Below are 23,497 nucleotides of genomic sequence, written 5' to 3'. Positions count from 1 at the left end.
GAAAAGCTGCAGAGGCATGTAAGACTGCAACTCTGGTCCCAACTCTGGATAATCTCGTTTTGGGGGGGTTTAATAAATTTGGCCAGATTTCTAGAAATGAAAGCTGCTCCATCCAAAGTGGGATGGATGCCTTCTCTCCTAATAACCAGGTTTGCTACAGAAAGTTTCCCAATTAACTATAAAAGCCACATCGTTTTTTGGACACTGCTAAGACAGCCAGTAATTTAAGCAGAACATGCAGCTAAACATGTCACTCCTGGTTTGATTGGGGAGGGGACCAGAGAAAACTGCTTTACCCCACTTGCCGACACACCCACCGGGGATCAAACTCTGGTAATTGGTGATTCTGTTCTGAGACATGTGAAGCCACAAATTTAAAAACTGCTGGCTAGGGGTAAACATAGATTCAGTAAAATTATAATACTTAAAGGAATGCTTGAGGGTGTTCCACCTGGGGACTCTGTCATCCTACTTGGAGACTTTAAGGCTTATATGGGCAAAGACAATGAGACGTGGATGGAGGAACGAGCTGCCAGATCTGAACCTGTGCAGTGTTTTGTTACTGGAATTCTGTGCAAACCATAGTTTCACCATGTTCAAACATAAGTGTGTCCATAACGGTGTCAATAAGTGGCAAAAGTGGCCCCTAGGCCACAGGTCAATGATTTGTATTACAATTTTGTAATTGTATCATCAGATCTGCATCCTGGACACTTGGGTTAAGAGAGGGGCTGAGCTGTCAACTTATCACCAAATGGTGGTGAGTTCGATCAGGTGGCGGTGGAGGATGCTGGACAGACCTGGCAGTGAGAATGCCTGGCAGAGGCCCCAGTCTATGAGATCTTCAAGTCCCACCTCCAGCAAAGCTGTGACAGCATTCCAAGGGTGACTGGGGATATCGGACCTTAGTAACTGAAACTGCTGTACTGAGCTGGCCAACACCGGAAGTGAAGGGAGCCATCCAACTGAAGAGAAAATCCCATTGGACTGATTCTTATATAGTGCTTTTCTACTCTCCCGGAGTACTCAAAACGCTCTATACAACATGCCACATTCACCCAATCACACCCATTCTCACAAGCACTTTCTCTGTATTTAGTGCTTTCTAAGTACATTCACACACATTCACACTCCCTCCGATGGATGCAACTTGGGGTTAGTACCTTGCCCAAGGATGCTTGACATGCAGAGTGGAGGAGCCAGGATAGAACCACCAACCTTCCGATCAGTAGATGACCTGCTCTACCTCCTGAGCTACAGCCACCCCTCATCCTGTGAAACTTTGTAAGCAGTCGATAGGTACTGACAGGCCAAGATGAACGTAGCTTGGCCAGTGGCTGAAGCAAAAATTCAGGTGTAAGAGGAGTTTGGAAAGTCCATGGAAAAGGACTGCCGCGAAGAGAATCTGGCAAACCTTCAGGTGACTCAGGACAGGAAACTGGTGCTCTACCTGCATTGTGTATAGTGCAGGTGGAGCACCGCCGACTTCACCTGAGGAGTTTGTCAAGTGGTAGAAGAAATAATTTGAGGACCTTTGTAATCCCACTGACACGTCTTCCACAGAGGAAGCAGAGTCTGGGAACGGTGTGGATGACTCCTCCATCACTGTGGGTGAGATCCTTGAGACAGTTATACAATTCCTTGGTAAAAGGGGCCCTGGGGTGGATGAGGTTTACTCTGAGTTCTTGAAGGCACTGGATGTTGTGGGGCTGTTTTGGTTGACACAGCGCTACAATTTTGTGTGGAGGTCATGGGTGGTACATCTGGATTGGCAGACCAGGGTGGTGGTTCCGATCTTTAAGAAGGGGGGCCAGAGGGTGTACTACAACTATAGAGGCATAACACTCCTCAGCCTCTCTGTGAAAGTTTATGCTAGTGTGCTCGAAAGGAGAGTCCGTCAGTTAGTTGAACCTCAGTTTAAGGAGGAACAATGCAGTTTGCGTCGCGGTCGAAGAACACTGGACCAGTTCTTTACCCTTTCAAGGATACTTAAGGGTGCATGGGAGTTTGTCCATGCACCCTCAAGGGCAGCTGATGTAGTGCAGATACAGAGAAAATAAAAGGGCAGCAGATACAGGAAGACCTGAAGTCATGTAGATTTACACAGAAAGGTACAACTATGATGTGAACCACTCCAGCGCAGTATCACAAATCCCTACACAGCCTACACAAATATTATGATCAACAGTCAAAAGACGCTCTTAAGTCTAAGAAAACAAGGTTACAAAGTTCCCTGAATCTGTAACAAGGATGATATATTAAAAAGTGTCAGCAGCGAGTATTCTGTGCTATAAAGAGACTTAAAAGAGACAAAAAACGCTAAACCTCAATTATCTGAAAAGACTGTAAACAATTTTCTCCAGAATTTTTGAAAGAAAGGGAAGTTTGGAAATAGGCATGAAGTTTCATAAGACAGTGGGATCCAGGCCAGATTTTTTGTTTAGGCCTTGGTGTTAGCATTTTCAGCTTCTTGGATCGAATATTTAGCATAGTTGGACAAAATATAGAGTGTTAAGATCAGAATTGGTTAGCAAGTCCCAGTTAGTGCTAAGTTACCAGACTATAGTCAAAAAAAAATATTAAAAAGGCACCAACAACACAAACATGCTTGAGGGTTGTAGTTCAATGACTGTAGTTAGCAAAGTTGAGGCCTAGCATAGTTGAGCCTACAGCTACCCGTGTGTGCATGCTCCTACCTTTAAGCATTCCAAGAATCAATCTGAATGGATTATAAAAAATAAATAAGTAAGTAAATCGCCCATTGTAGTGTTGTTATAAATGGGCATTTTAAGATGGGAGTTTATGGGGACTGACTCAAATTTAGAGGCGACTGCTGGAGGAAAACCAGTCATTTGGCACCCATGACTGCCTTTTGATTGGCACCCCAAACCATAATTATTTTGTAACCATGGAGGTTTAGTAAATACAGTAAAAAACAATGTTTTTCCCCATATTCTTAAGTGAAAAGATTTGTATAAACATAATTTAGAAACACTCAGATTGGTTCTGGTTACAACAGAAGGAAAAATGCACTGATTTGTCTTATTTGTGTTATGCTAACATTTACTTATATAATCAATGGATATAGCCTATGGAAACAAACTGGTTCCCAAAGAATAATGTCATGTTAAAGATTTCATTATTGTGAGGATATCAACTTGTTCTTTTTTTGGTGGGGTCACAGTGGATTTTAGTACCACAGACATGATCTTATTGACCTAAACTGCAGCCTCATAAATTCTCTGACAGGAAAAGAAAGGAAAAAATAAAACAAAAACAAACGAACCACATTATCCAGATGCCAATTAGTGTGAAGCAAATGAAGAAAGAAAGGCAACATGACTTAGAGCTCTTATAGAGATAAACATGAAAAGTTGTTTTTTGTGCCAAAAATGATGCAAATTTTCTTAAAAGTTCTGACTAGTGAAATTTTTTTTTATTTCTTTTGAAATATAGTTTTAGCAGAATAAGCTGTTAGCTGCTATGATCTGATCAGAGTCTTGGATTTCCAAAAGCTTGGGCTGGTTTGGAATATATGGCTATTGCTGTGCTTAGAGTTTTTCTGAGAAAAAATATACATCTATGTGTAGTCTCTTTTAATGGTCCTTTGTCGCTGTTGAATAAACTATTAGTACCTATAAAATCTGCACTGACACACAGATCCTCAAAGCCAAAAGATCTTAGCCAAGGTGGACTGAAAATGGGTGAACTAGCCAACTGCTGGGTGGAATGCATTTTAGAAAGTCAAAATACAAAATCTGAAGCCAATGTATCTTTACTATGCACTTTCCCGGTTGAATTTTGGGCTCATATTAAGTAGAAATAATATTCATTTTGTAAATATTGGTCCCAATTTAAGTCAAAAATATGGATAAACTATGGCATGTCCTATACTGATAACATCTTGTTTTAAAAAGCTAAGCCGGACAGGCAAAAAGAATCAGTTTGAGCCAGGACATTGTATCCTCACCCAAATAAAAAAATAAATAAAATGGTTCATTCCTCTTTTATGTACGGCCAGTTGTTTTAGTATTTTTTTCTACATAATTTTCAATAATCAATAGATAATAAACAAGTAAGTTTATTATCTATTTTACAAGCTAACCAGTGAACGTATTTGTTAGCTAGCTAAGACTAAGATAAGATAAGATAAGATAACCTTTATTAGTCCCACGCGTGGGAAATTTGTTTTGTTACAGCAGTGGACAGTGCAAAGTTGCATAGAAAAATTAGAGAAAAACAGTGGAATAAGATATCAATAAGATACTGTACACAATAGAATAGAATAAAATAAAATACTATATACAATCAAATAAAATAGAATACAAATGCTATATACAATATGAGTATAATACAACGATGCCAGAAACAGTATTGCACTTAGTGTTATTTCTATTGCACATGTGTGGATGTGTGTGTTTGATCAGTTGAAGTCTTTGTTGTAGACTACCAGCATTTAGCTTGCTGTGGCTAAAAACAAGGTGATCAGGAAGTATCAGGAAGTATTTTATTTAATAAAATAATTTTACTCTTTCCAAAGAAATTGCTGTGTTGTGCTTAAATTTGTATTATAAGCCAGTACAAGAGTACAGCCATCTGTTCTACAGCACTAAAATAAGTGACCAAGAATACTTACAAATATGCAGCAGACAAGATGCAAGGTCTGGTTCTGAGACAGTTTTAATGGGAAAAAATCAAAGTAAAGTCTGATTACTTATATCTCAAGAGCAAAAGTTTGGAATTATCTTCAGCTCTGTGTACTGACACACAAACCCTTCTCAGTCTCCAGCCACAGGATCAGCGTCTTCCTACATCACTCCATTTTTCAGCTTCTCCATTACCTTAATCTGTTAGTGTTGCCTTAAGATATTTATTTGACCCATCCTCTTTGTGAAGAGCGGGTTCCTAGGAAGTTGTTTAGTGTACATCAGGATAAAAAGTCATTTTTACAAATCATCTAGTTACCTTCCAAAGTCTTTTTTGAGTATCCCTGAGTACATAATTTGTCTTTTGCCATTACAAATAATGTAACAAAACAAACACTGGCTGATTACAAATGAATATTCTGATTTGCTTTCTATTCCAAATTTTACCAAAAAGGTTGGAAAGTGATCCCGAATCTTTTCACATATCCATTATCTTTGGGTTCTTTGGGTCATAGTTCAGCACTGATTTCCCCTTGTGGGTAGAAGCCAAAGTTTCCTGCTCCTCAACCGGACTGCCTCATCAGCCTTAGTGTAAAAGGATCACCTCCAGCACTCTGGGTTCACCAGATTGTCTGCTTCGTAAGTGTAGTAAACAGGCAGTTTTTTTTAAAATAACTCATTAGTGAAGTTACAGTGGGGCAAAAAAGTATTTAGTCAGCCACCGATTGTGCAAGTTCCCCCACTTAAAATGATGACAGAGGTCAGTAATTTGCACCAGAGGTACACTTCAACTGTGAGAGACAGAATGTGAAAAAAAAATCCATGAATCCACATGGTAGGATTTGTAAAGAATTTATTCGTAAATCAGGGTGGAAAATAAGTATTTGGTCAATAACAAAAATACAACTCAATACTTTGTAACATAACCTTTGTTGGCAATAACAGAGGTCAAACGTTTACTATAGGTCTTTACCAGGTTTGCACAAACAGTAGCTGGTATTTTGGCCCATTCCTCCATGCAGATCTTCTCGAGAGCAGTGATGTTTTGGGGCTGTCGCCGAGCAACACGGACTTTCAACTCCCGCCACAGATTTTCTATGGGGTTGAGGTCTGGAGACTGGCTAGGCCACTCCAGGACTTTCAAATGCTTCTTACGGAGCCACTCCTTTGTTGCCCGGGCGGTGTGTTTTGGATCATTGTCATGTTGGAAGACCCAGCCTCGTTTCATCTTCAAAGTTCTCACTGATGGAAGGAGGTTTTGGCTCAAAATCTCACGATACATGGCCCCATTCATTCTGTCCTTAACACGGATCAGTCGTCCTGTCCCCTTGGCAGAAAAACAGCCCCATAGCATGATGTTTCCACCCCCATGCTTCACAGTAGGTATGGTGTTCTTGGGATGCAACTCAGTATTCTTCTTCCTCCAAACACGACGAGTTGAGTTTATACCAAAAAGTTCTACTTTGGTTTCATCTGACCACATGACATTCTCCCAATCCTCTGCTGTATCATCCATGTGCTCTCTGGCAAACTTCAGACGGGCCTGGACATGCACTGGCTTCAGCAGTGGAACACGTCTGGCACTGCGGGATTTGATTCCCTGCCGTTGTAGTGTGTTACTGATGGTGACCTTTGTTACTTTGGTCCCAGCTCTCTGCAGGTCATTCACCAGGTCCCCCCGTGTGGTTCTGGGATCTTTGCTCACCATTCTCATGATCATTTTGACCCCACGGGATGAGATCTTGCGTGGAGCCCCAGATCGAGGGAGATTATCAGTGGTCTTGTATGTCTTCCATTTTCTGATGATTGCTCCCACAGTTGATTTTTTCACACCAAGCTGCTTGCCTATTGTAGATTCACTCTTCCCAGTCTGGTGCAGGTCTACAATACTTTTCCTGGTGTCCTTCGAAAGCTCTTTGGTCTTGGCCATGGCGGCGTTTGGAGTCTGACTGTTTGAGGCTGTGGACAGGTGTCTTTTATACAGATGATGAGTTCAAACAGGTGCCATTCATACAGGTAACGAGTGGGGGACAGAAAAGCTTCTTACAGAAGACGTTACAGGTCTGTGAGAGCCAGAGATTTTCCTTGTTTGAGGTGACCAAATACTTATTTTCCACCCTAATTTACGAATAAATTCTTTACAAATCCTACCATGTGAATTCATGGATTTTTTTTTCACATTCTGTCTCTCACAGTTGAAGTGTACCTCTGGTGCAAATTACTGACCTCTGTCATCATTTTAAGTGGGGGAACTTGCACAATCGGTGGCTGACTAAATACTTTTTTGCCCCACTGTATATCCTCACTGTGCTAATGACATCAGCTAAAATAATGTCCTAATTTTCAGTGCCTATCTACTGGTTGAAAGAGTGGATCACCTACCTGTAGGGATGGGTATTGATAAGATTTTCACGATTCCGATTCCATTTTCGATTCTGTTTAACGATTTGATTCTTTATCGATTCTCTTATCGATTCTTTTTAAAAAAGGAGAACACTAAGTTCGATTAGCTTAGAACTTCGTTTTATATCTTCTCTTTGAACAAGATAGAAATTTAGGAGTAACATGGCCTTACAAACCCAACAGTGAGATCTTAAGAGATCCACAGCCTATGGCTCTTCAATGGGTGTCACAGGGTCCCCAGGAAAAAAAATTGTAAATGTAAAATAATAAAATAAATATTCTTCTGTAGCAATAACAAAGTATAACATAAATTATTCAGTAGCAATTACACAAGAATATCCAGAAATGTCCCTGCCTACAATTAAACACATTCACTTACCTAAAATTGAGGGCATCTGCTGTGGCAAATGGGTTCAAGCCTTTGACCACAAACTTAGTCACTGCTCGGTGACATTCGTCTATCCTGGCCTGAAAGGAGACGCTACCGGTAGACTGCAGCGAGAACTGCCAGCATCTGAGCCAGACTCTGTCTGTCTCTCTCATCATGGTCACCTAAATGCACAGTAATGGCAGGTTTTGTAATAAGGCAGATCGCGCTAACATAATATGCACTGTTAGTTGATTATTTACCTGCCGCATTAACGGGAGAGGACGTGCAAACGTTACCGCTGCTGCTGGGTTGAGATTCAGGAGTCCGGAGCGGAATTAAAAACACGACATTCATTTAAGGTCATCGCGTGTTTTGTGAGCAAATGCTTTTGCATATTCGTAGTGCAAGTATTGCAAGTTGCCCTGTTGTCATCCGTTCTCGTAAAGTATAACCAAACTTTTGAGCGTTTGAGCCGCTTACGCGCCGTGTTTCCTGCCAGGTAAATGACGCTCCGCAACGCGGTGACGTCATTCGGGGCGACTGGAATCGATAAGGGAATCGTTTGCAAAAATGGCAAACAATTCCAAGGAATTGAAACAGTGGGAACCGGTTCTCAACAAGAACCGGTTTTCGATACCCATTCCTACCTACCTGCATAACCAACCAGTTTCCATTGATCCGTTCCACTTCCACTGAAAAATCTTCTCTGGAACACTTATATGTTTGAGGGTGGGCAGCAGAGGACTGACCCCAAGAACATTAAATCTATCACTGAATCATCACTATCATGGACAGATTCTTTAAGTCAGCTCATTTCCTGACATTTTTAGAAACTCTGCCATGTTCCTTCCCATATCCGCGCCGGCTGGTGTATACAGTTATCATGGATAAAATATGCTTGCAATGCTCTAACCTCTTTCAGGTCTGCCTTCCAGAGAATTTGTCCCACATTTCCTCTGTCACAGGCGAAACCTTATTTTTCCAATCCTCTGGCTCACTATCTGACTGCTTCTAGTGGACTCAAGTAAGCATTCTGGATCAGCTTCTTTTTTTGTCTCATCTGGACCAATTACTGTCTTTTTGGTCTTGTTGCTCTCCTGAGTCATCCTAGTGCCACTTCGGTTGCATAACCTCTCCAACTGTTAATCCGGTCGTAAAGTCTGACGTCACTAGCCGTGTCTGGACCTAAACTCCGCTGTAGGTCCATATATCAAACGATCACTATGGCATTACTGAGAGTTGAAAAACTGTCTAAAGTCTTTCATCTTTAATAAAATGATCAGCGTTCTGCTCTACCAGGTGTAACAATTGAGTTTAACATCCAGGCATCCATGAAAACGGAATTTATGATATTTAACGGAGTTAGAAGTTAGCAGGAAGTTAGCTCGCTAGCTTCTATCTAAATACAATATAGCATGTCCTGACTGCGGGGTTTTGGAAACAAATTAAAACGTACAGCTCTGTTATCACTTCCAACATAAATGAAGACAGAAAGCTAAACAGCAGTGACGTTTGTAGGGTTACTGAAGTTTGGCTAGCTGGTATATAATGATGTGCTACGTGACCGCTAGCGACACAGCTATGTTAGCATAATATAAACAAGCTAAGTTTTTTTCCACTTGATAAAAGTTAACGTGAGTGTTCTCGGTGGTCAGGAAAAAATGTAATCGCATGGCAGGATGCTGTAAAAGGACCAAACTTCAGCCAGGAGAACAACTGAGATAATCCATCCACAATACGAGGTTAGTCATTCATATACTGCTGCATGGGCTGGGCTGTAGTTACATCCTGAGGTTTTAAAAACTGAGCTTAAATAAATGATTAGCGGTAATAAAAGCCGAGGGAGGTCAACAGTGATCACTGACTGTTTTAGGAGGTTTTTGAGATCAAATAGAAGAAAATACATAACATTAAACATGTTAACAACACAAAAGCATATTAAACGCAGACTACTTTATGCCCGGAAGTAGGATTCGGCACGTCATCACTTAACGACCGGATTAAGACTTTACCTGGGTTTGCTTTGCAATTAATGGGGAGTGGAATGGAGCCTAAATTTCTGATTTAGGCTCAGAAATTGCTAATGACACAAGAGTATAACAGATATCCAAAGATCAGTTAATTAATATTATGTTGATTAAAATACAAAGACCACAGAAATGCACATAATTGTTTTTCAAAATCCTGCCCACTGTGATTCAACCAATATCCTCTGTGCGCTCTTATAGAGGGTAAGCTCTTCAGTACCTCTGATTCTTGCAATAGCTCAGCCTCTTTCCTGGAGGTGATGTCAATCCTCTGAGATGACTACAGAAGTGTAAAGACTTCAATCTGCGCCTCTGCCTCATCTAAAGCTGAACCCATCCACACCATTGTGTCCATTTTCTATGAGTGAGTGAGTTCGAGCAGCATGGGGGTGGCGAGTGTGTTTGTATGGGTGTGCATTTGTTTGTGTGTGTGTGCGTTTGGATCAAGTGTGCCTGTCCAAGAGGTTGCCAACTGGGATTAAGGGAATGTGAATCAGTGAAGGACCACCGTGGTAGTATCCAGTAGTGTTGAGAGTGTAACCCCCCCCACCACCCACCACAACCTTCCCAACCACCACCACTGCTGCCATCACTTCCACCCCTGTGTTCTCTCTTTCACCACCCTGCCCCTTCTCTTCTCCCCCCACCATACATGTCCCTTGTCTCTGCCTCCAGCTTTAGCACTTCCTAGTTTAGTTCTGCCTGAGCGCAGAGCAGCTTTCTCTCCAATTTAGTGAGTGGCAGGGAAGATGCAGACTGACACCATACTGATTCAGTGGAGTGTTCACTGATGTGTGTGTCTGTGCGTGTGGGTTGGGTCTCCACACACACATACTCCAAGTAAACAGAATTAAAGGTATATGCAATATATGGTATCTCTCTCTCTCTCTCTCTCTCTCTCTATCTATATATATATATATATATATATATAGATGTATGTGTTTGTGTGCATGTGTGCGTTTGAGAATGAAGTAATTTGTCACAGTAGCAGCTGAAAAGTATCTTGATCTTCCTAAAATAATCAGTACCTATTGGGACATGACCCTGTGTGTCTTTCCTAATTAGTAACCCATTCATGTTAGACAATACAAAGACAAAAAGAGGCTTTAAAAAAAATCTTATCTTCCATCAGCTGCAATGGCATATCTCTAAATCCCCTCTTTTCATAGCGGAGACTGGTGTTTGCACAAGGGCTGCTTCCATGTGAAGTCTGTATGTGTAAAAAGCTATAGCTCTCTATGAGAAGGCCAGCTCTCAGTCTTCAGGGTGCCATCCTGTGGCAACATCAGAAGAAATGTCAAAGATTTTGAAGGCTTGGTTAAATACGACTGGATTTCTTTGCCTTAAACCTTCAATGACATTTTTGGCTGTTGGAAAGGTCAGCATGCAGCTCCTGTGAAATGCTAGCTCTTTTGGGGTGAACTTCAATACAGGATAATAAATCCCTCTCTATTTTTTCTTCCATACTTCAGCACTGGCCCTGCCACAATAGTCTGTCACCTACTAACAAAACACACATTTGATGTATATATGTGTGTGTGTAATACTCTCTATGTGATAAATATTCTAGTCCTAAAGCAATTATGATACATTTTTGTGGAATTCTACCACTTCGCCAAAAAACTGAGATATTAATAAGTGAGCAATGTTTTTGTTTTGTTGTTTTTTTTTTTTTAAAAAAAAAAGATATTTTCAGCCAATTTTTAAATGCATTACCTGCTAAATAATGACTGTTTTTCGTCTGCAAGGATTTGTTCATCACGGTCGACACTTTTTTGGCTACGAAGCTAACCCTAAGCTGTGTTGACCATTTTTGTAAAATAATAAAATTAAGCCTTTATGTCTTTATGACTACAAACTGGAGGCCTGGGCCAGGCTCAGTTAAAAATTATTCTGTAAAATAGCTATTGTTAGGCTATATCATACATTAACAATCATTATTTAAGTATTGTAAATGGGACAAGCAAGATATTTTTCATCCTTAATCTTTGAAACAGGATATTGGCCAGCTTGTTTCTGAAATTTTTATAAAATGTCACGAGGTTCCTCTGAGAGCAGAAAAGCAAAATGTTTAGTTTAGTTTACAGATTGTCTTTAAAAAACCATCTTTTGAGACAAGACAGATGAACTTCCCCTGACAGGACCATGAGCATTTCAGAGTGTTTTATAACTGAACTGGTTCCTTTTGACAGTAAGTGTAAGCAATCATACAAACTTATTACATTATGATGATTAATTACAGTTTTTAAAAAAAAGATGTAGGGGTGTCATTACGTTCCACAACAATGCTCCATCACCTTTTTTATTTCCTGTACTTGTAGTTTGGACAACCCAAGGGATATTTATATAAGCAAGTAAAGCCAGTAACATGTAATGTGTCCATTGGAGGAACCATTAAAATTGTTAAGATATGTTTTGTTCTTGCTCCAGGATCATTTCCATGGTTTACTGTTTTGTTTTGTGTTTTGCGTCACTGTTATTGCTCTCGCCACATAATGAGCACTAACTCTGCCTCTTCTCTTTCTGTGTGTACATAATCTAAATGTTCTTCACCAAATCTTCTTTGTCTGTGTCCTTAACAGTCACAGACTGTTTTCGTGTTGTTTTGCCTGATTGCTCCTTATGTGCCAAGTCGGACTCAATTTATGTAGCGAACTCCCACTCCAGCTGACTAATACATGTAAACTAACCATCTCTAATAAATAAAATAAATAACACCACAACCCTGTGTGTGTATGAGAGAGAGAGAGATGTGAAAAATCTAAACATTTAATTAATACCAGAATAAGAAACCATTAATATCTTCAACTGAAAAAATTTGTTTAGATGTTGTTGTGCCTCTGTGTTTGTGTAAGGGTTCTTGACTGGCTTGCTAAATTACATTCAGTACAGCTGTATTTACTTGCATGTGCAACTTGAAAACAACAGTTGTCTCAAGCCACTTTATGAAGACTCAACAATTGTATGATCTCCTGTAATCAAGCAATTGGCAACAGGGGAAGAAAAAAACTCCCTTTTAACAGGAAGACACATCTGACAAAGCCAGGCTCAAAGGGGGATGCCATGTAGTCCAACTTTATGGCAGTAGATGAGGAAAAAGAGAAGAGAAACAAAGAAAGAGACAAGGACAATATATGATCTATGTCAGTGAGTCGACAGAGGTTCAAGAAAGTTTAAGTAGTTGAAAGGAAGAATTCAGGTTTATTTTATTAACTCTAGGCTGTTTGGTTTTGCTGCATATTGAGTGAACATTTTAAGACAGCTCACTGTGGGGATTGACTCACTGTTTGGAGGCAGTCTCTAGTGGCCATCGGAAGAATTGCAGGTTTGGAAACTTTCACAATAGCTTGTTTTTCTGCCAGGCTTGCAAGTTGGTTTAATGTTAAAAAGACAGCATTGTACACAAAAGAAAAAAAATATTGGTGGCTGAAATTCTGTTTCAGCTGTTTCAGGGAGTTCATATTGACAGACAGATTTAATTGGGAAAATTTAATTTTTTAAATGTCCTTTTTTAAATGTTTTGGTTATATTACATTACTTTTCTTAAAATTAATGCAGTAGATTACTTAATCAACTGTATTATAATTAGTGAATTTAGTACAGTAAAGCATTATATTAGTGCATTACTGAAAAATGTTAAAAACGAAAAAGTAATAGTAGTAGTAATACTAAAGCATTACTTCACAATGCAATATACCCAAAAGTGGTTGCAGCATTGAAGCCAAACTTTCCCTATTTCTGGTTTGTGTCTGAGTTTTCTGTGTTTCACGCAGGTCAGAGAGTAAAAGGCGGGTGTTTGCAGACACGTCAGCATCTTCCATGCAGGTCAGTTTGTGATTATCAGAAATGGGCAATAACCCGTTACTGTAATCTGATTACGTTTTCAAGTAATGAGCAAAGTAAGGGATTACTATTGCAAGAAAAGTAATTAGATTACTGTTACTTTCCCATAGGTAAGCTGTGTTACTGCATTACTAAACTGTCATGATTTTGTTTGTGAGAGTGTCTCGTGACAATGACGTAAGAACGTGTGATGTCAGTGACAGCAACAGACTTGTGTAGATCAACAATGGATAATATGGAGTGTGGGAGAGAGTATGAACATGTAGCGTTTAAAGCTTGGGAGTACTCACATTACTTTGGGTTTGATTCCGTAAAAAGTGACAAAAACATTAGTGTCTGCTGTACACTCTGCGTGGGAAGAAAGCGTCTTTCTACAGCGAAAAATTAAACTTCAAATCTAACCAAGTACCGAGCACACTGCCACGGGAATGTGAAATTCACAGAGAAACCCTCACATCCCCCCACTGATATGACCGCTGTGGCACCGGACAAACCCCCACTCCTGCTAAACAGGTGAAAATAGATTTTTTAAGAGCGACAGGACTCTAGTGCTGCTGAATCTTTGATTTTATTTCTTGTTTGCTGTGTTTTACTATTTGAAAGAGTGAGTGTATGTATACGTATGTATATGCTGGAATATGCAGAAAATAGGTTTACATGTTAAACATATTTCTTCCAGTCAGAGACTGTTGCATATAATTAAATTTTTGCTTGATGCAATGTGCTTTACTTATTCAGGTTGTGTATCATGTTTTAAAAAGTAACAAAGTAATAAAGTAACTAATTACTTTTGAAAATAACAAATCTGTCTCCGGACTCCGGAGATATGTTTTAACAGAGACTGTTTATTTACAAGATCTTCAGTGTCCAAAACTCCACAGAGAAGTCTGCCATACACCGTCTTCCTTGTTTTAAGTAGAGATGGCACGATACCACTTTTTTATGTCCGATACCGATACCGATATCATAAATTTGGATATCTGCCGATACCGATATGAATCCGATATAGTGTTTTTTAATCAACAAAACTGTTTTTTTTAAATAGCTTGCTGCATTTTGTATAAGTTCATACTCAAGTTTAAAACAACAACTACACTAAAGCTATTCTGTTATACCTGTATGCAAAAAAAAATATTTCATAGTTCAGCAATACTGATCAATCTAATAAACTTAAACCTACACCATCCTCCCTATTCTGGTATTTTAAAGAGTACTTAGCGTAAATATTAAGCAACCTAACTAATAGGGTTCCAACTCCCAGCAACAACAAAAATAAATAAATAAAAAATGGGGAACCACCCCTCACGCTCCACCTCATGATGCTTAATCGACGTAATCAACCTTAATTTGATGCAGTGTGAAAAAAAATGCACAGAAATCAATTATTTTTCAAGAAATATTAAATAGATTCAACATCTTTCTTCAACAAAATTGCAGACTGCACAGATGGTACCTTCCCAAAGGAAAAAGTACTATAGCTTACTAGGGTATATTAGACTTAATAGTTACTATATACAGTAATTGACTTCTATTCATTTTACATCAAATTAAAACTTTGGGTGTAAGATTTGGATAATTATTTATTAAAAGCTAGACATTTTAAATGAGAATAAGAAAGAAAAGTATGTCTTTGTGCCCCCTTTTCCCTGTTAATGCCCTATCGGCCCCCCTGGCTAAACTTTGCTAGATCCGCCCCTGCACAGTTACAGCGGTCAGCTACATAGAAAAAGATCCTCGAGTAGAAAGTAATATTAAATACATTCTAACAACAGCTGATCAAGCTTAAACGTGCTGCTGTTGTTCAGCCGCTGGTTTCCTCTTTCTGGTGCAAAGTGGGCCAAAAGCAAACAAGAGAGACGGACTTGCGACAGAAAAGCCGATCAGCTGATCGTTAAGCAGTTTCATGATTGAAGTAGCAGCAAGAAGAGGCAGTCGCTTGTTAAGCTTAAAGCAGGAATGCTTTACAAACATTCAGAGATGGACTTACACACTTGCTTTACTTCTCTCGGGATAACTTTGTCAGAGATGAAATGCCTGGTTGCTAGCGAAGCTCCACATGCTATCCAGACCACCGACAGGTCCCGCATGCCGCAGCCGCTCTATCACATGATGCATACTGCTCCGAGTGCTAACGTTCTGAGGTGAGTTACGGCGTGTTGCAAGTTTTGTGAGGTGCTTTCGTGATATTTAATGGATCGGATTACATTTTTTATTTTTCTCCGATATCCGATCCAGTAATTTAGGTCAGTATCGGACCGATACCGATACGTAATGTTGGGTCTAAACTCAAACCCCGCTGTATCCAGGACTTATTCCCATGAAAGAAAAACAAGGCAACAGTGTTCGATCGATTTCTTGCGCAAGGGAGGCCTCTCATCTGTGTCCAGCACGACAAATGACCACGATGGTGGCCTCCTCTCGCTGCCTTTTATTGACAAACTTCAAACAATAGTTTACAAAACACCTCCCCCTGCAACCCCCTTTGGTTACATAGACAAGGCACTGTATGTAAATGTATACACTGAGTGTGTGTGTGTGTGTTATCTGAGAGTGTGTGTGTGTGTGTGTGTGTTTGTTTCTGCTGATCAAAGGGTCATAAAACCTAAAAGCAGGAACAACATCCTTGGTCATAAAGAGGGTAGTCTGCCCCACACCCAATGTATGGTCCACCATAGATAACACAGTCAAACCATACAAAGGGTAGGGAGCTCTACCAAACATCAAACAGACCTTCAAAAGGATGTTCCTGTGATAAAACACTTCAACCTTGCACCCAGAACCTCGAGAATCTGGGGATGGGAGGCAAGAAAGAATTCCTTCACAGAGTTAAAACAATAGACAAATGGTAAATATAAAAATGACAAATGTTTAACTATTTACTCTAACACGTAATATCGGATCGGTCCATCTCTAGTTTTAAGTTCAGCAAACGGTGGCCCGCTGCCTCTGCTCCGGTGCCCCTTTCAAAAACACTTTTAAACTTTGAGAGAAAATCAGCATAGGCAATCTCCGGGTCGGTTCGCAACACTGCTTGAGCCCAGTTTAAGGCTTGACCGCGGAGTAACTGTACAGAAAAGGCCATCTTTGCTCCATCACTTTCATATGTCCGCCGCAGTTGCCTAAACTGCAACGTAATCTGTGTTAGGAAACCAGCACACTTGTGGACTCACCAGCAAACGGCTCCGGTGACGGTAGAGCTTGTTCTGGAGGTTCTGCGGAAGTGGGGGTTGGTGGTGTGGAGGGTTCCGGGGTTGGCGGCTGTGAAGGAGCAGACATGGGAGGCATAGTGGGACCTGGCAGAGGTATGTGCTGAGCGAGAGCCTGAGTGAGTGCGAGCAACTGATGGTTACAGGGAACAGGGGAGGTTGATACCCCAGGGAGGCCTCAAACAGGGAGACGCCTGTGTCCGATGAGGTAAGGCTATTGTGGGCGTACTCCACCCATGTCAGTTGCTCACTCCAGGTGGTTTGATTAGTGGATGTCAAGCAGCGGAGAGCTGTTTTGAGTTCTTGGTTGGCCCGTTGTGCCTGACCGTTGGTCTGCGGATGAAAACCTGACGAGAGACTGACCTTGGCCCCTAAGGAGGTGCAGAACTCCTTCCAAACGCGCGAGGTGAACTGTGGACCCCGGGGGTCTCCTGCAGACGGGGGAGGCATAGCGGGACCTGGCAGAGGTATGTGCTGAGCGAGAGCCTGAGTGAGTGCGAGCAACTGATGGTTAATTTGTTGTAGCATCTGCTCGTGTCGCTCCAACAAGGCTTTAGGAGAGGGGGCGGGTTGCTGAGCCGAGTCCACTGGATCCATGGTATGGCTGGATTGTTATTGTCACGGGTTGCTCTGAGGATCCACTTGCAGGACTCCGGAGTTGTGTTTTAACAGAGAGGACAGTGCGAGGATAGCGCTATATACAAGATGTGAGAGGCAGGGTTCCAGGGCTCCAGGGAAAACACACACGTGCTCACTCCAACCTACAGGTCCGGGGAATCTAGAACACAGAGACACACGTTAACTTACTAAAACGGAGGCACGGGAAACTTGGGCTCGACGTGTACTGACTAGAGTCTTCACAACAATCCAGCGTTGAACAGCTGACCTCCTCCCTCTAAAATACCAGCTGGTCTGATGAGGCCGAGGTGTTCCCAATCTAGGAAGGCGTGGGCCGAGGGCATGAACCCACCATGAGTTCCGCCCCGGCAAAACAGGAGAGAGAGGGAGAGAGAGATAGAAAAGGAGAGCCAGGAGTGGGGAGATTATGATCAGCGCCTTGCCGATCCCGCAGGTCGTGACAAAATTAATTAAGTAACAGGATTACTTTCTTGGAGACGTAATCAGTAATTAGTAACTAATCACTATTTTCAAGTAACTTCACCAACACTGGTGATTCCACATTTGTCTCTACACCCGAGGTTACCAGGGGTCGTCGACCGGACTCCCAGCCTATGTGACCCTACAGCCTAAGCTTACACTCCTGAATCAGGTGGTCTCTGCTTGGAGTGGAATGGTGTGTTAATTTACCTGTTTTCATTGTATAAATTGAGAATTTTGATTACCAACAATCAGTCACTTGGGCTATTAGTTCATGTCTGTTAAAAATGTACACACTTTTGTTTTGTATTATTATAAGTTAACGGCAGAGGGTGGAGTAAGTGGATGTAAAAGTTTTAGAGTTGGTGCCTTATAGGAAGCTCTGATGAGTCAGGTAACACAAATATAATGTATAATGTAACGGATTACCGTAATTCCCGGACTACAGAGCGCACCTGATTAAAAGCCGCATGCGCTTATTTTAGAAAGAGAATCAATTTTGTACTTGTACAGGCCGCACCGGATTTTAAGCCGAATGCGTTTCACTCGTAATATGAGATATTTACACAGAAATATTACACGTGAGGATTTTTAACGTTTAATTTAATCCGTAAGGTAACATAAACTTTATGGTAACATACAAAAAAACATACTGCAAAGGCTTTTTTCCCCCCTCGAACAGCGTCTGTAACACGGTTACCTTTAAGTATACGTACGTATCGGTAACACACACATTACGTTGCTCATGGTTTTTTTACGGAACAGTGCACAAACAACATTACAACGTCTCTTAACAACCGGTAAAAATATATACCGTATATATACTACTTATCAATTTTATTGGTCTACTGGTACCAGGCAAAATGTTTTTGGCCGCATGAAAAAAAATGCATTAGCTGCACGCAGTGTTGGGAAGGTTACTTTTAAAATGTATTCCATTACAGATTACAGAATACATGCCCCAAAATGTATTCTGTAACGTATTCCGTTATGTTACTCGTTGAGAGTAACGTATTCGGAATACTTTGGATTACTTAATATGTTATCATGCTTTTTACAACTACGTGAATGTACTATTGCTGTGATTTATTAATGTTACTGAAGGTCCGAACCCGTAGTAAAGGGACCTGACTAATACGGCGGGTTCCGTGTCGGGCTCGTAGCCGAAAAATAGCTTTACTTTGTTGTCTGGGTCAACTTTACTTGCGAGAGACAGAGAGAGGCGTTGAAAGGCTGCTCCAACAAAACTTATTGTTTCGGAGGAAAACACGAACACAAGCGTACAGTCGAGTCTTAATAGCTTACTTACAACTGGGCTCGTCAGGCACTCTTCTTGGCTGCAGTGGTTATTATTATATTTACATGCTTCCAGCTCCCGTTTTTGCTCGATGACAACTCGCACTTTTCCACTTGCCTTTTTCTCCCTCCTCGCGCTCACAGACACATAACGAGTATGGCAGTCCATTCTCCCTGCTGCAGCACGGACTACACTGCCCATGAGGCTACATTCTTTAGAGCTATACCTGTAGCATTCTGCCTATTAGCTTAGCACAACAACAACAACAAAAAGGCGCTCTCTCACCCAGGAAACACGCAGAGAGAGAGCGTCACCCTGTAACCATGGCAACCGTAACACTGCCGCCTGGAACAACGTTAAACAGCTGTCAAACAAAACCCAAACAGTCCTGACCCGCCACAATATGAAACAGGAAAGCACCGCCGTGTAATCCATTTATTTCAACAAAGTAACTGTATTCTAAATACCACCTTTTTAAACGGTGACTGTAACGGAATACAGTTACTCATATTTTGTATTTTAAATACGTAACGGCGGTACATGTATTCCGTTACTCCCCAACACTGGCCGCACGTCAGTATAAGCCGCAGTGTTCACAGTGTGGGAAAAAAGTAGCGGCTGTGGACCCGAAAACTATGGTAGTTTTAATAATGAGTAAGTAGTAAAAATATTTTTAATTAGTTTTTAAAATTATTTAATGATACAATGACACACCACATATTTCTGTTTTGTGGTTTGAACCATAGGTCATGTGACAAAAACTAGCCCATCTTCAAGGCAAGAAACAGAAACTCAGTGAAACACAATGAAAGGCCACATAACCCACTTCTGCGTGAATCAACATGTTATTGGTGAGGGAGCAGCACTGCAGTGCGTTCCACAAACATGTAATTAAAATATCGATCACGCACCTGCTCATTGGTTTACAGTCACTTTTCATTAGTTGCAGTTGTTTTCACTGCTGTGACTGCCGTTACTGAGTCACTTTCACTGAAAGAGAACATTACCACAATATTGTAAACAGCTTTCTCACTGGCAAGAAATGATCAGTAACAGTACTGCAACATGAAGCGACAGCTTCCCTCATCACTTTTTTCCCCCTTGGCTTTACCAGAGGACGTTGCACTCCACCATCCACAGTGATGCACAATTACTCCTTCAATATGATGCCACACAAAGACGATTTGGAGAGATGGAGAATCTGATGAAAAGCATTGAACAGGAATTAAATCATGTTTTCCACACCATAGGCTCAGAAAATGGTGCTTGAGACACTGGAGAGCCCAGCAGCGGATTCCAATCTGTGGACTGAAATTGGAAATGAACAGTGGTGGTGTCTCCATTCTGACAGCCTCGTGTCAATAAAAGTCAGTTTCCCTCCATTGCTTCCCATTGCTGACCACATAGGAACGTTTGTTAGCTTACTGTCAGAGCACTGGACAGTTAACAGTGTGCTAACATGCATAAAATAATGATTAGATTCACGAGCAGTGAGAATTTAACGATTAATCTGAATGTACAGCTCGGCAGAGTAAGCGAGGGAAAGGGGAAAACAAAGTCTTTTAAAACCTCCACCTGTGCCCATAAGTGCCATATTATACAGCGGTGAATTGGTCATTTTCTGCATTTAGCAAACAGCACACGACAACTGCACGGGCAAAGGAGATCTTATACTGTGATTTATGGTTCTAGAGTGAATTATGGAAACACTGACCTTCCCTTTACATCCCATCAAACAGATAAATGTGCATGTAAGTTGCTGTTATGATAGAGGCTACACTGTCATGCCCGCTTACATGTTCCAATATAAGCGAATAGCAAATAAGACTAGATTCATATCGGACCCTGCCTTTGATATTAAAGGCAGAAATTTGGCGGTGGCATTCCAGTGCATGGCACTATCATGTTTGAAAAAAATGTGCTAACAAAATGCCATGAGCGGTGGTATCTCACATTTTTCTTTTCCAGCAGAACATCATGACAATACCATCTCAGAGGGTTTTTTTTTCTTCATATTATTAAAAAAATCCTCTTCATCTCCCCCACCTTTGTTTGCACTTTCAATTTGCATATCAAAGAAATCCCATTGGGACCTGCTTTGCATATTTACATATGATTAGTAACTTTAAATGAACATGTCAAAAATGGTCGAATTTTCTTTTTTGAATGTGCGAGGACTACCTAGCTTGTATAATTAGTGCCAGCACATGTAACATAGCCAAAAAACAAAACAAGCTGATTTCAAACAACACAAGAGGCACCTTTTATATTGCCTTTCATTAGGCGTACTCAAATATTCCTGTCTCACCTTGGACCTCGAAGCTTGCTAAATGATAACTCCCTTCGAATGATAAAGACAAAAATATGTACTGTATGTTTGTGGTAATATTTCTTTGCAATGACATTAGGTCTCGTAAATTCCATCAGTTTGCTTGTGATGGGAATATTTTTAGATGTACGGAGGAAGAGTTTGAAAAGAGAACAGCTGGGTTCAAGGTCACTTAGTTCTATGACAAAAACAATCTGTCTGCTTACTGTCATATAGTTCAAAGTCACAATAGGGTAAAGTGATATTCTGTCTTCTTACCTGACAGCAGAGTATGTCTCAATGCTGACATGTTATTCCTCTCATTCTAGAGGCCCGAAGTGAGATCTAAAACCGAATTTAAACATTTTATTTTGCCTGTGTTTTGTCACATGTGGGAGGGATGGGAGGGCCTGTGCCTTCTTATTTGCACCAACTTGAAGCTTGACATGTTTGACGCCTCGTGTGCTTGCGTGTGGATGCTGCGGAGCGTTGTGAAATTGAAGCCAAACTTTTGCCTGCCGAAACTTCTGGAAGGATGAGATCTCCTGCAGGCCGCGGTGAGCGCACGGGGAGCCTAAAAATGAACTAACTATATGATTATTAATTGGAGCCTATTTTGATTCAGTATTCCACGCTGCATATCGTCACGGGTCCTCAGTGGGGTTGTGTCTGCGTATCGGCGTGTTGAATTGGGGGCTGCAGCAGCAGTCTGGAAGGCTCTGCCGTGTGGAGCGCTGCTCGCTACCCGCGCATCGGCATACCAATGAGTGGGGTTAAGAAGGCACCGCTCCTCACGGAGACACCGTTCCTTCAGCAGACCCAATACGCCAAGTCTCCACGGACCTATTTCCAAAAGCTGCTCCTAATGTGGGCCTGTGTCAATCACCCCCACAGACAGTTCCTCCCTCGCTCCCTCTCCAGTCCATATGAAATAGTCATACATTAGGAACCAGGGGAGTACACCTCGCTGTCTAGAAGTCCTCATGTATTCTAATGCTATTCAAAAGCTGTGGGTAGTTAAGTGAAAGACAGCTGCTGGTTGTTGCATCCATTCCTTCTTTTTTGGCTTTCAAAGAGTCGGATTTCGACATGCAAGATTTGGGCTGTCTTTTGTCTCTGTTTGTTTGTTTATGAAGAGTCATACTGTGCAGGCAAGAAGAGACTTTAACAGGAAAGACGTCATTCTGTCAGCCAAAGGACGGGGGCTAGATATTGGATCTCGCCGTGACATGTTTATGTGACAACATCATTTGACAGCTTTGACACTCCATAGACAAACACCTTCAAATGGCTGAGCAGTATACCCACTCAAAAAATATAGGGACACCTTTTTGTTGCCAAATGTACACTAAATTGATGGGATAATGTTGTGTGTGTGTGTCTGTGCGTGTCTGTGTTTGTTTTCAACAGAATAGGGCTTTGTGTGCATTTCAAACATCATCAGGACTACAAGCCCAAACTTGTAATGTTGCTTCACTGACTGCCACATTAAAACGTAGTGAAGAATATTGAAGAAGATATTCACCTGGAATAAAATTATCCCTTCAAACGGGTAATTAAACTTTAGGTTTGGGGCTTGTATTTTATTTTTATTTTAAATACAGATTGGTGCATTTAATATGTAAGAGCATTATACATTGTAAAATCATTAAGCGGTGGACGATACAAGTAAATAAAACAAACCTAAAAAAGGCCATTAATAAACTTCACAATCTAGTAAGTAATAGGTGCTGTTAGTTATTTAGTCATAATTTAGTCCTGAGGAAAGGACAAAAAAATTCAGGAAAGCACTTAAATGGATGTTTAAATTATTATGTGGAGGCAAATGCAGAAAAAGGATAGCAAACAATAAAATATTATAAAGACATGGGCCTAATATAATTTTTCCGTACATGTATACACTGTAGCGGCTTTTTAAAATATTTACTGGCCGTCAAAGCAATTTGTACTACAAGACACATTTACAAACACACTCAAACATCAACAACTATTAATTTATCACAATTAAACCCGCACACACAGACACTTTTTTGCATCAGGGGAAATTTGGGGTTCTTTTCAGGGCCTTCAACAGATTGAACCAATAACTGATTCTAGTATTTCTCTGGCATGACTAAAACTTGCTTGGTATGGACTATTTTCAGCCACATGTAGTGCATTATTGAATCATAAAAGCAGCAAGACAGTGTTGTGGGAGAAAATAAGAGTAGACTATAGTGCCCACATTCAATCTATATTTTTAACAACAATGAAGCTTCACTAATATAAAGCTCCAGAATCCACTCATATTACTGCTAAG

General features: G+C 40.8%; 1 long non-coding RNA gene across 1 annotated transcript; it reads right to left on the bottom strand.

Annotated features, from left to right (window-relative positions):
- Positions 1–1,104: 1,104 nt before the first annotated feature.
- On the bottom strand, positions 1,105–19,702 carry LOC120723527. The gene is made up of 3 exons (XR_005693769.1): positions 19,693–19,702; positions 15,747–15,753; positions 1,105–1,272 (listed from the first exon to the last, which is right to left on the bottom strand). It is a non-coding gene; the product is annotated as an uncharacterized LOC120723527 (long non-coding RNA).
- Positions 19,703–23,497: the final 3,795 nt, after the last annotated feature.

Source organism: Simochromis diagramma, unplaced genomic scaffold (genome assembly GCF_900408965.1).
Source record: "Simochromis diagramma unplaced genomic scaffold, fSimDia1.1 OVJJ01000680.1, whole genome shotgun sequence".
Classification (NCBI taxonomy): domain Eukaryota; kingdom Metazoa; phylum Chordata; class Actinopteri; order Cichliformes; family Cichlidae; genus Simochromis; species Simochromis diagramma.
The sequence above is the reverse complement of the archived record's forward strand: the minus strand, read 5'-3'. Positions and strand labels throughout refer to the sequence as shown.